A 14,111-nucleotide genomic window follows, 5' to 3' on the forward strand; every position below is an offset into this window, starting at 1 on the left:
AATGCGCCACCCAACTTTCCTGGAAGTCATTGGATGGATCAAGAAAACATGGGCTTCAGTGACAAACCATCCTGTTGGGATTCAGAAAGGCTGGAATAATTGGAACTGCAGCTGACGACAAGTCTGACTAACGCGACACAGAAGAGGAAGCGGCGCTTCGTCTACGGAGTGTACGGAATTGTTTAGAAGTGACACCGAGGATGAAGAATTCAATGGATTGATGGTTTGGTTAACTTGTTAGTATGTTCTTTATGCTATGATTATCTGAATAACTTAATGTTACGTTAACATACTGTAGCGATTCTCTTAGTTAGAGAGCGTGTTGATGTTGTGGGATTTCGGACTGTTCGGGAGGTTCGTGAAGGCAGCATGGAGAGAGAGAAAAAGACCGAGAGCTTGCCTGTGTGTGTGTTGCTGTTCCGCTGTTGTAGTTGTGGTTGGCGTGGCTGTGGCCTACAGCAGCCGTTTTTCTGTTAATAAAGACGACCTTTGTTGTGAATATCGCCGACTTTGGAAGTGTGTTTACAACGTTACAATACCGAACACGTGTTCGTTGTGCGTCATGTAGCTGAATGTGCTACGTTAGCATAACGTAGGTGTAACCGTGTTCGTCCTGTTCTTTAATCCATTATTATTTTAAATTGCCGTTCAAGATGGAATTTGTGCTCTGAGTCTCGGATTCTATCAACCCCCCCCCCCAAAAAGTGCGACTTATAGTCCAGTGCGACCTATATATGTTTTTTTCTTCTTTATTATGCATTTTTTGGCTGGTGCGACCTATACTCCGGAGCGACGTATAGTCCGAAAAATACGGTAGCTCTTTGGCTACGGAAAGAGAGGATTTGTGGAAAGTCAACCAATGCAAAAGCTAGGGGATGCAATGACATGGATTTCGTTGAGTAAGCTGAATGCTGATTGGTTGAAAACATGCCACCACAGCAGAAATTCTCAGTGTGACAGTACCTCACTAAGGCGCAGCGCCAGGCGATCAGATGATTGGGTGATAGCTAGAACCGTGCATAATCATTAAAACATAGTTAGGTTGTTTATGTCATTAGGAATGAAAACAAATGCATTTGTCAAATGAATAAATGCCATCATGGGAGGGGGGCTGGAGCCTATCCCAGGTGTCATAGGACAAGAGGCAGGATACACCCTGTACAGGTTGCCAACACAGAGAGACAGACAACCATTCACACCTGTGGGCAATTTAGAATCACTAATTAACCTAAAACCAGTAAGTGCATGTCTTTGGACTGTGGGAGGAAACCAGAGTACCCGGAGAAAACCCACACAGACACGGGGAGATCAGGCAAACTCCACACAGAAAGGCCTGGGCCAAGGATTCAAACCTAGACCTTCTAGCTGTGAGGCAGCAGTGCTAATCATCATTTTAGGTTTCAACAGCAGGTAGGTAGCTGACATAGGAAGGGCCATAATAAGAGAAAGCTCAGCTGTGGACACCCAGGACAGCTGGCTGCTCTTATACTACTTTCTAGTCCACTATGGGTCACAGCTGATACCTTGTAGTGTAGTAAAAAAAAAAAGTGAAGGATGGCAGAGCATAAACAACAAACCCCAAAGAGTTTGCTGATGCATCCAGTAATAACACTGGTGTACTCTGTGCTGCCAATATCAGGACAAAGCGCTGGTATCTTTCACAGTGTTTATAGAAATAAAATGAAATTTATGCTAAAAAGGAGAAAAATAGAGAAAGCATGTGCAACAAGTGATGAAGATAAAGCATGGAAAGGAGAAAATAAGTTATTTTTCCATTGCAGTTACCTTCTGTAGCAGATGCTGCACAAGCCAACACTAAACAGGCTGTTTTTGTTTTATTCATTAGACTCAGACATGAAACCATCAGACATCACAGTGGAAAAAACATGACGACTCTCAGTCCTGGTGTGAAAATTGCTGGTGTCTAATCTGCGTATGGTTTTTCAGATGGAGTGAAAATGGAAACAGAAATACGTGACATTCATTTGTTTTAGTTTGAATTTGTATAACGCAGTTCCTGGAACCATGAAGATGACAAAAAACATACAAAACAGAGCCACAACCAAGGACATGCTTCTCTTCTTTGGTTGAAAAATTACTTAAAAATCGTTCTTGATTAATGATCTAACCGTCACTCAAACTTTAGTACCAAACCATCTGACATACTTTCTTCTTTTTTTTTTTAACCAAATACATGGGTAAGCTACGAGGACCTTTGGGTCATCATTCTAATGAAGCGATTCGGATTTATCCCCAAATTTGCTCCAGCACTCCTCCAAGTTTAAGAAAATTCAGCCTGGTAGTTTTTGCATAATCTTACTGATTAACAGACAAACTACAGTTAAACATACATCTGGGAAAGAAAACTCTTTCAGCTATCATCTGAAAAGCCAAAAAGGAGCCTACTCATCCTGTGGAATCTGCCCGCTACATTGAGTTGAGTGTTTCATGCAGTGGTTGCTCTTTTTTAATAAACTCTATTAATTATTTCTGTTTTCTGGCCATTGGGACTCTGCAGTCTGAGGCCCGTGCAGCCTGTGGTCCACGTGTCTGATCGGAAACAAACGCACATGCATGCCAAGTACGAATTTTCACTGCACTTATTCTTTTTTGTTCATTCACAGACTTTGTTTGCTGGCTTACAGACTCTCCTCAGTGCACTGTGATAATGACCGGGGGCGACAAACTGTACAGGTTAGAACATTCTGACTGCAAGCACCTCTGTCTCTGGCAGTCAAGGGTACATTTACTTAAGCACATATTTACAGATGTGTGTGACAGATTAGTTGTAGACAGTTTTCTTCTACAGCCATAAAAATATTCTGTGTGGTGCGTCGGTGCTGCGGCAGATGCAACCATCATCCAATCTTTCACTTCGCAATATAAACACACCAAGGTGGAATGGTGCTGTAGGGAAAAAGTATGGAGGAATGCGAGGAATGCAAGGCTCCAAATGCAATCATGCACTATTCAAGTGAAGGAGGAGGGAGAGAAAGAGGAAAACTTATTCTTCTGGTGACAAAGAGGAGGTTAGAGATCACGTTCAACTGTCATTCTCTGCCTTTACCAGCAAATTCATTGGGCTGCTTTCAGTGTTGCCAGTCTTGTCACGAACCCAAAAACAATGGCAGTACACAGACACACACACACCCCTACATCCTAGCCCCAAGGCGCACACACACTTCACTGCCTTTTGCTTTCTTTAAAAAGTCCACAGTCTGAAGTTAGTGCTAAGTGAGGTGTGAAGCTTGATTCTATATTACACACCTAAAAACCACGCTGTGGACGGGTCACACAGTCCAGCACTGATGCCATGTTTGTTTATTACTTCGGTCATTGTTCGCCACTTACAATAAGCCTTAGATTAGAGAACCAGTCGTCTCGCATGCCGGTGAAGATCTGCTCTGGGGGCTAAATGGGTGTTCACACAAGAAGCAATTTGCTTATTGCACACAGATTTGTAGCCCAAGCTAGACAGCCCAGGCTCCAGGTCCATAAGTAACCCACTATTTACCCTCACATGTTAATCGGCTGTATCCTTCATTCTGATTGGGAATCATTTTAACCGCCTGCCTTAAAGTTAAGAAAAGTTTAAATCGTTGCGTGCCCATTTTCATCAAAAGAGGACTTGGCCAAAAGAGACTCAACTGCCAGTAACCTTTCCCGGGTTCACCTATGGAAAATTCGTCATTTTTACTTCCTCTAGTCAGTTCTTGTTAACCGGCTGCTCTCTTTTAGCCATTCTGGCTGGAGCTGAACTGAACGACAAGTCAGTTTGCATTTACAGGAGAGGCAAAAGTGAAGTTAAAATTCTATTAATCGGTACTACTAAATGAAGATCTTGTGCAAAGCTCTTAGAAAATGTTTATCAAAAACATTTGTTCATGTTATTTCCTTCCAACTCTTTTATAGTCTTACACGCCACTCAGAAACACAACAAGCCACAGAATTTGTCACTCTAATGAGACCCCATTAGCACCTTATCAGATAAACTACTGTGTAATCTAAACAGGCTTGCAGGGTGTTTCTGTGATTTCTCCATGTAGCTCCCATGTTGTTGAATTCTTGTCAGAAACCTCACACGCTCTTTAGAACTAACACAAAAGCCTGACCATCACATCCCGCCACCCTTGGAGTCACCTCTACTGTGCTGCACTTATGAATACCAAACAATGTTGCAGGGACAATGATGTTCGCACACCCTGTCATGGAACATGGTTTAAAAACCTGAAGTAAATCAAACAGATAAACAGTGTGTTTCCTTTTTGATAACAGGTGGTGATGACGCGGGGCAGCAGTGAAACGCTCACTCTAAGCTCCAGCTGATGCAGAGCGGGGACGTAGGTAGGGAAAGACCAAGCTCCAGTATGACTCACGCCTCACATAAAGGCTGGCTTCAGTCCCTGACAAGTAAAGCTGATGATGGTGGCCCTGTGCTAGTGGGTGGGGGTTGGAGGTAGGGACCAGCTGCCTGTCTGATGCCAACAGCAGCGGTGCCCATGCTGTCATAACTCATGCTGTAATCAGCTGGAACTGAGCTACAGCGACACCGGGACATGCACGTTCACCCCTGGAGGGGAGAGGGGCGGGGGGAGGGGTGGGGGGTGCTTATCTGGAATCACATGTATTCATTCACACAATGAAGTCCGTTCAAGTCCAGCTGAAACACAAGATCAGGCCTCCAGCAACAGAAAGATGAAGTCAGTTTTGCTCTGGGTGATAAAATGTCCAGAGCAGACAGATTCTGACAGACCTGCAGATACCGTTCAGCCACGTTAACGTCAGTCATGCGCCAGTAATCAAATTTACACTGCAATCAGCCGTATGACTGTTGTTGCTGTATCTGCAGTGTGTGGCTCTTAGAAACGTCTGAGACAAGGGAGGGCAGCCGGGAATGAAATAATAACACACATAGTGCGGTCGTTACGGTATCAGTAGTTGCTCTGGAGGATACTGTTTACTTCGCTTTGTGAAATGGAAACCATACATTATGGAAATATTTTAAGCTTTTCAACAATGTCCTTTCTAATTATAGATGTGTTTTCAGACTCTCAAACTTCTGGCAGTTTTCTAAATGCCTCTTTTTATATTTAAGTATTGTGCATGCATATCTTATTCCACTGTGCAACAGAGCTCCATTATCATCCAAAAACTATTAAAAATACATTAGTGAGCCATAATGTTGCACTGGGTGGCATGTTCATTAATTATGATAAGCACACACACGCACGCCCGCACACACAAACACACACACTTATTTTGACTTAGTCACGGACACACATCCTGTTGTCACAAATATGCATCCATCCCTCACTGAAAATAGTTCCCAGCAAACTGCTGCTTCTCATCAGAATAGCCAAAAATCTAGAGTAGGATCATTTAGTAAATTTAACCTGTCTGTAAGTAAGGCTTTATATTCTGATCTGAGCTAAAGGAGGAAGCAGTAAGATTGGAGCTGAAGCCACAGACAGGGCAGGGTAGTCAGGAAGTATTTAAAGATGGACTGACACGCTGTTGGTTTTGGTGATTTCACTGGATTTGTTGACTATAGTAAAAATAGAAAACTACAGGCCTTGTAGCAGACTTTAACTGAAAACTGTCTCTTAAACTAACAGGAATTCCTTAAAAGTTTCCATTTTTTGTGATCTTACTTTTTGTTTTAATGTATTATACAATGCACTTGTAAATAAACGTATCCTATTCCCTTGCTTACACAGAGAAAATCCACTTACAGAAGGAAACAGGAGCTAACTGGCTTTAAAATCCACTGATTAACCAAAAATGTAAAAAAAAACAAAACACGACAGAGCTACTCTGTGGACTTGTTTTAATCTGATGTCTAATATGTCAGATATGAGCTTTTCACGTGCTGTTTTTGTATCCACATTTCAGCAGGCGATCAAAGCAGCAGAGCTCTGAATAAAATTTGCCTGCATTTTCATGTTGTCAACAAATCACACCCATGAATGTGAAGCACATGTGATTATATAAGAACGTTAGGACGACTGGCTCGGAAATGTTTTTTGACTTCAAAGTAGGTATTAATTCATTTGTAGTGGTCTTTCAACCCAGTGAAAGTCATCAGATTCACAGAAAAACAGCCTTCCCACTGAGCAAAAGTAAAGAAAAGATGCACAGATAAAGTGTCTCTGGAAACATGAACAGCTGATTGGACTCTCAGCACAGAGAAGCACTGTAAATAGCACAGGCTGTGCCACATGAAGCCATCACACAGCAGGTGTGCTCAAACAATCAAGAGTTCAATATTTACTCACTCGGTGCATTTATATATGCGCACATCTCACATGTCACGATGGATGCTCTCATGTACTGTGTACACGCAGGGACAAAGAAAATGACAGAAGCAAGAATCATTTTTGGATGCATTTCTACCAAAGTTTAATTATTTTATTGACTATTAAAGTATAAGCCAATGAACTGTAGTTACACTTGTAGTTGTGCTGAATCTATTGTTCCTTTAACTGATCAGTTGACTATTTTTTGGCATCATTTTTTTGGTCATTTTTGAAGTTTAAATTGCAAAAAAAAAAAAAATACCCCAAAGTAAAGTAAAGAACAGTAAAGTGAATACACAGTTTTTCTAACTTTTGGTTAAACTAAAAAGATTACTTCAGTTTGGCAAATCTTTTTGAAAAAATGGAATTAACTGTAGATGAGCAGTCAAAAATGTTCAGCCCTATCACACGTGTAATGCACTGTGCAAGTACTCGCTTCTCTGCGCAGTTTGTGATGCTTCTTGCTTCTCGGCCTGTACTTACAGTCTAATTGTCTGTCTCTCAGATCATCTGGTCTGTAAGTTCAGTTGATGAGCCTTTAAATTAATTCTTTTTTTTTTTTCATCGTGTCACTTATTTAACTTATCTCCTGGAAAGACCAGATTCAAGAATACAAACCCTGTAACAATGATCCATGCCCTGATTTACAGGAGGGCCAGCACGCAAGTCAAAGCTGCCATGAGGACGCCTCTTTTCTGGGACTACTCAGTTTGTTAGGATTAAGTGCAAACTCAGTGAGAGATGATCAGTCTAGCTCTCAAATATGTGCTCGCATTCACTGACATCTGACATATGGCAGTCATTTATTATTGAATATGGATATTATTAAGAGTAAACAACTCTTGACGGTTAAGATGCATAATCATGTAAAAATCTATTAGAAACTGACTGCTGCTCAGCACGCCGGCAAATCCAGTTTATCCTGGAGTAGCTCTGCATGATTCACATTGCAAAATACTCCTTACTGGGCCTGTGCAGCCTCTCTATACCCCAAGAGAATTCTATCCGAATGTTGGTTTTAATTTAAAGATCACAAGTATATAACCATTTAAGATTTGTACATTTGCACTTTTCATCACCTATTTCTCATAATCTCTGTCTGGTCCTCTTCATCTGTATCCTCCACCACTGCTCTCTCTCGTCCCTCATCTCCACCTCATCCTCTTCACTCTCACTTCAAGCCTCGTCTCCTGAACTGAAGTCAGGGCTCTAACACATGAAAAGGTACATAAAGTTGCTTATTTTTTCCTGCTATTGTCACAAATACTGATTATCAGCAGATCAGACATGTGACCCTCCTGTCTCGGGACACCTGGCAAGGGCCGGCTAAACAACAACAGCTGGTTGTAAGCTAACATGCCAGCTAAAATCCCACTTTCCCTACGATAAACAGTTTGATTACATTCTAACATCTTCTGAGAGTTCATCCGCTCAGTGTTCAGTAACTCGGCTAACAGCAGCTAACAGCAGCAAAAAAAGAGGCCCTTACCTACAGAGAAGTTCTGGAAATCCTCAACAACTCACCTTGATATTATTAAAATATGTTCAAATATAGTGTGTGCAAATGTGTTTTTATACACAAACAGTAGTAGAAACACGCCGGCTGACTGAGGCCACTATGCGGTACAGAGGGTTAATCAATTGTGTGAAACAATCTGTTACAGCACTTTTTAAAGTTCCTTGAAGCCAACTCTTTTCTGATTGGCTGCTCCTCGTACCCAGAAAGTTTGAACAGTGGGTGGGTGGGGCTTCTGTGCTTAGAGCCAAAGATGTGTGCTAACAGGGACTACAATGTCAGTATTTAACATTGGCCCCTGGCCTAAACTTTTTTCAGTACATTCTTCATATCCTACTGTATTATTTGACTTAAACAAAGAAAACAGTTAGTATGGTGTTTCTGTTGGCAGGGCGTATTAATTTATCCCAGGACATATGTATTGAAAGCTTTGGGTTGTAAGGGCAGAGTTCCAGATGACAAATGTCCTGATGATACACAGCCAGCATAAAATATGTGTAAAGTATGCAATTAATTATATCATTATAATCACAAAGTCACCTGTGATGCTAAATGACGAAGCTAACCCTGAACTCCAGGGAGAGTATTTTATTCAGAAAGTATTTTTTTTAAAGAAAGAGGTGACTACCAAGGTCCTGGAAAACAATACAGTACACCGGGTTGGAGGGGGGGTGAGAGTGTGCTCAATTTTTCATCTATTATATATATAATAAATGGGCTGCAGAGCTTTCTGTGAGCTCCTGCTGCTTTTTTTAATTAGCTTATTGCAATTTGCTACACATGTACACTTCACAGTTCTTTATCTCACTATTCAAACAGCACAAGAATGAGAAGTGCACCTGTCCTACCATCACCTGCTCTATATGAACGAGTCTGTATGAGCGTGCTCGGGCCTTGTCCAGTCAAGTAGAGAAGAGAGTCGCCTTCACTGTTTGGCTAATGACTTGTCAACCACAAGTTGTTAGCCAACAAGAATACCCAGGATAATCCTCCTTTCTGGACACTACAATCACCAATATGTCGAAAAATGGACTCGAAGTTTTAAATTGAAATTGATTTGCAGCAACCACGGGCGACTTCAAGTGAATACAAGCAACATGCGGCAGGACCTGAGATAAACTTTTCTCAACTTCTGATCGAGCGACTGAAACAACCACCCATGAGAGTGAAGACTACTGCTGATTGACATATGACTTGTTAGTAAATATGTCACTAGGCAACCAGAGCCTGGGATGTCCACAAGCGACCGGCCGTCAGATTCAAAGCCATGTACGATAAGCGAATCGCTTCCAGCGTGGACGCAGCTTCATTCAATACAACCTGAAATAAGTGACTGAGCCCATAAACTCATCAGGAAAGTGTTTACTCTGGCCAGGGCTGAGTGCCGTCACATAGACTTATATAGGACTAAATGTCTTTTAACAACCTCAGCTATGGCCCCCTGCTGGCGATTTTTTTTAAATGCAGGTTTAAGGCAGTTCCACATTAGTTTCACTTTTCAGAAACTAATGTTTTTCATCGTGTCACTTATTTAACTTATCTCCTGGAAAGACCAGATTCAAGAATACAAACCCTTTATACTGTTTATAAAAAAGAAACAGTTTTCTTCATATCAATTAACTCAAATTATTTTCTGTTTTGCTGTTACTTCCGTTTTTACTCCTTCAGGTACCACTGCAGGGCAGACTTGCATTGCTGAATGAATAAAGTACTTTATGGCACACTAAGTGGCAAATTCAGCATTATGTTATCTAAATTCAGTTCAGATAACATAACTGCCTTTCACCTAATGTGTCTGTGGGTTGTTTCTTTTTGGCCCGTTGGATGTCACACAGACAGATTGAGATGTTCTGTAAGCAGAGGCTGTATTTTGCCTGTATGTGTGCTAGGACCAGCTAGCGTTGTTAGTTGACTGATAAAGAGATGAGAACACCGAGTAGAAACAAACAGAAACTGCCACAACTTAAAAAAAAAAAAAAAAAAGATTTACAAAAGCCATGAGTTTTCTTACACACACCATTTCTAAATTTGATGCAATAAAATTAAGACATGTTAAGAGGTTTTAATGACCAATGGGAGCTCAGGTTTACTGGACTGCATTACAATGAAATGTGTTCCACACTAATGGGGTGGATTTTTCCCTCCGTTTCCCCTCAGACCAATAAAAATGAACAAGGCCATTAAAGCTCTGATCCAGGTGGTCAGCAGGTGGGGAATGGACACTGGTTTAGGCCCCTGGAGGTCAGGGACCCCAGTGTGGAAGCAGGGATCTAACCCAGTGTGCACTGTGTGAAAGCTCTGACCGAGAAACTGTGAAGATGATGATGATGATGATGGTGAAAATGATGATGTCAAATCCTCACTTGAAATCAGTGTTGTGTTTAATGTGTTGTCATGGCAACTAGTGGGTCCCCCCCCTCCAGCCCCACTTCAGCTAGGAAGTAAATATTAGCATACAGTGAGACCATCAGGTTCTAACACTGCTACACTTCACTGTTCGACATTTACTACAGCTTACCGAGGCTTTAGTTACGCTTCAGGCTGATTTTACACGTGAGGAAGAGTCAAACGCGACTTTTAGCAACACAAACGAAGAAAAAGAACCGCTACACGAACGGCGGAAAGAACCGTTACTGTAGTTTTTAGGCAGGTACGATTCAGTTGCACCCACAGAGAGGCTGCGATGGTCCAGCAAACAGCGACACGGGGAGAACAAGACAAATAAAGCCAAACTGTTAAAGTGAGAGTGCGCTCAACATTTCTGCAAACCTATTCAAACCCAACTAGTGTCGAGTAACTGTCGCTTTCTGCCTTACAGCGTAAATGTATGCAGCGCTCCTCAGCTGGGCTTCCTAAGAAAAAGTTGCTGCTTGTAAACTGCCGCCCCCAGGTACAGCAGCGTTGTCTCTTAAAAATCATTTCTAACTGACACGGAGGGAAATGAAGGCGAGACACAGACGGCAGCTTACCTGGCAGAGAAGTAGTAATCTTGTTTTGTCCCATTAGAAAAAAAAAAAAAAAAAGCGACAAGGAAAGCTGAGCAGGCGCCGTTTCCGTCGAGTTCTCCCGGTGGCGGTGCTGGATGCGTATGCGCGGATACACCGAGGACTCCTGGAGGAAAGCAGCCGAGCTCCGGCTGATGTCACCGGGACAGGGAGGGGCCTCACCGGGAGACATTTCCATAAGGACATGATGTCACGATGTTACTGCTTCCAGTGACTCTTCCAGCACCAAGCAGCAACAATGACATCTACAGATCCTGCAGCCACACTCAGTGGTCTTAAAATCTTTTTTTTTTTTATTGCTGGCAAACAAAATAGACTTTTAATATCAGCTGAATTTGTTTCTACACAATAATTTAAAGTTTATGCATTTGTTTTATTGATTTTATATGCATGTCGCTCACTTTTACTATCACTGATGCTGTCTAAGTCAGAATCGGTATTGATACATTAAATTATGATGCAGGCTGTTTGAGTACTTAGACTTTAAGGTTATTAGAGCTAACTTAAACTAAACTTAAAAAATAATTAATAAATATTGCAAATCATTTTTAGTTCAATTAAATTACAATAAGAAAAAGAAACTAACTGAAATCATATTGCAAATGTCTCATTATTAATATATAGACTGCTAGAATTAGAGAAGTGGATAATTTAAGTTTGAGTTCAGCTGAAAATACATTTAAATATTTAAGTCATGAAAGTGGGATTTAGTTTACTTTAAAAAAAAAAAAAAAAAAAAAAAGCACAGATAGCTGTTAGCTAAACGATGGCTAAAATGTTATTATGAGAAAAAGTCATGCAAAACAGAATTTACCTATCAATGAAATTCTGCAATTTATCAAAAATATGTAAAAGACAGTAATTTGCTCATATTCCATCTGAAGCAGCTACACACTTGCTGCTTCAGATGGTACAGATTAAGAACAACTGGTGCAACATCATCTTAATGTTCATTTTGGCAAAAATCAGTTGATAAGCTGATAGTGCACAAAAAGATCATCCCAGAGAGTCTTTCAGAAGTAACGACTGGAAGGACTCCACCCACATTTGAAAGATAGCGTGGCAAATAGTTTAATTAATGACAGCGTTTCTTAAAATTGCAAAAAAAAATCTGGGAAATGTATCATCCAGGGAACGTGATGTCACTAAAAGATTTGAAGAAGATTGGGAGAATTTTAATGAAGGGCCTCGGGCAGCACTGCTTCACAAACAGACAGTTCTGCAGTGGGAATCACTGCATCAGCTTTAAAAACCTTTGAATAGAGTGAATACAGGTTTTGGTATATTAATGAAGGCCCATTACAATTCAGCCACGCAGAGAAATGTGTTTTTGTGTTTTTGTTTTGTTTTGTATTTTGGTATTTCTGTCCTGATCCCTGGGATAGGTCATGCTTTGAGTTTGCAAACCTTGGTTAATCTACAGGAGGATACGTTTCTTTTCTTTTCCTTTTTTCACTCTTTGAAGTCCAGATTTTTTGTGTTTATTGTATTTTTGGATTTCTGTTTTGATTTCCTCAGTCTTCTAGCTTCTCCAGGTTTCCTTTGAGATTTTTACTTTTCTGTTAGGTTCATTGTTATTTTCCTGTTTTATTTTGAAAGTTTGGTGTCATTGTGTCTCACTCTGAGTTTTATTTCCTCCCGTGTGGTTGTCTTGATTGTTTGCACCTATGTCTCATTCCCAGCTTTCTCCACTTCCCTAATCAACCCCTCGTGTATAAATAGTCCTGTCCTTCCACTTGGTTTCTGTCTTAGTATCCGTGTGGTATTCCCCGGCTCCCTGTAAGGATTTGGTTTCCTGTTTATTCCCATTTTGAGGCTGTGTTTGAGTCTAAATTCTATGATCTGCACATTTCACGTCATATTGCGTAAAACAGTAATTCCATTTTGTAAATTTCAGTCAGAAAGGAGTATTATCCAGGCTATGCTCACTGGCTAATGACTTGTTATTGGTGGCCAGTGAGCTTGTGGCTTCACAGTCCGATCCACAACTCACTCGTCATGTACGGTTTCAAAACACCAAGCTGATAACTGCAGAAACGCTCATCTGACACTTCAGAACAGGACAAACCAAATGAGGAACATCAACACGGTTACATCATCTTTTATAGTGTCTGTTGTTGGGCCCCAGCTGATGTTGATATTTGTACTTTATATTTTTTTAACTAATGATGGCTTGTAATTGAAACACTGAAAAATGAGGAAACACTCTAACAGGTCGAATAAATCAAGACCCTCTGGTGCTGCTTCATAAGTGTGACACAGACTACATTTAATCAGTCTGCATGACAATGAACATAAATCTGACTTGCACCATCATAAGCCTGGGCAACGTATTTAAAGAGTTTAATGCCACCATTAGCCAGCTGTGCCTCACACATATCCAACTGCTCAGTGTTTCAGTCTCTGGCTCCTTCTGCCACACCTGGAAAAATTCCTGCATCTTTTGTGTTCAGTGAAAGTGTTTGTGGTTTCCTCCGTTTTTCAGATGAAGGTGATAAATATGCCGTGTTTGAAGGGGGACGAGTGTGACTGCAGGAGGGGCTCTAACTGTTTTATGAGTTTGATACACTCAGGAAAGTTTCTCCAATTGTGACTGCAATGATTCATCATGTCAGGGAATATTTTGCCACATTCACACTGTGACTTATACACTGTTTCTGTCACAGAGTGTAACTTTTCAGCATCATTGGATCGTTTTTTTGTTTTTTTGCTGCTGTGGATTTAAAGCTGTGCCCAGAAAAAATGTGTTTCATTTTGTCAGGTGTTTTTTCTTTTTTTTTGATTGGTTGGCCAATTTTTTACAAAAGTGTAAAGCCTTGTGTTTTTTCCAAACATCCTACATGAAAAACAAAAAGCTGCATCTTTAGATCCGGATTCCAACCACGAAAAGCTTCCGAGCCAGTTAGAGTTGACGGATTACTATTGAAGCCAAAGTTGCACTGAGGATTTTTGGGACAACTTCACTTAGTTTGGATCACAAATGTTCCCGTCTACATTGCAGACACTGTTTTTCCCTTTTCCCCAGTTTGATCTTCTTTGCTACTGTGGCAACAGCTCCCTCAGTTTCATCTCTTGGGTGTGACTTCGCCTGTCTCTCTGCACTCTGTTCATCTATGTCTCTCCTGCTCCTGCACCATTTTTTCTCTGCAACATGCAAAAAACAAAAAACAAAAAAACCCCAGAGTCCTGTTAATGACAGCACAGTCGTTTTATCATTTTATGCATCAATTTGTGACAACAAATCATTTAATTCTTGCAATGAATATGGCCACATTGGCATTATAACTCTAAGGT

The 14,111-nt window shown here is 40.9% G+C and overlaps 1 protein-coding gene across 1 annotated transcript in view; it reads right to left on the reverse strand.

Annotated features, from left to right (window-relative positions):
- Positions 1 to 10,961, reverse strand: part of LOC115801212 (SH3 domain-binding protein 4) — a 40,699-nt gene extending 29,738 nt beyond the window's left edge. Inside the window, exon 1 of the mRNA XM_030758969.1 lies at positions 10,782 to 10,961. The gene's annotated coding sequence lies outside the window, so the exon portion shown is untranslated. The remainder of the gene's footprint in view (positions 1 to 10,781) is intronic.
- Between the last annotated feature and the right edge of the window lie 3,150 nt (positions 10,962 to 14,111).

This window comes from Archocentrus centrarchus, chromosome 21 (assembly GCF_007364275.1).
Source record: "Archocentrus centrarchus isolate MPI-CPG fArcCen1 chromosome 21, fArcCen1, whole genome shotgun sequence".
Taxonomy (NCBI): Eukaryota; Metazoa; Chordata; class Actinopteri; order Cichliformes; family Cichlidae; genus Archocentrus; species Archocentrus centrarchus.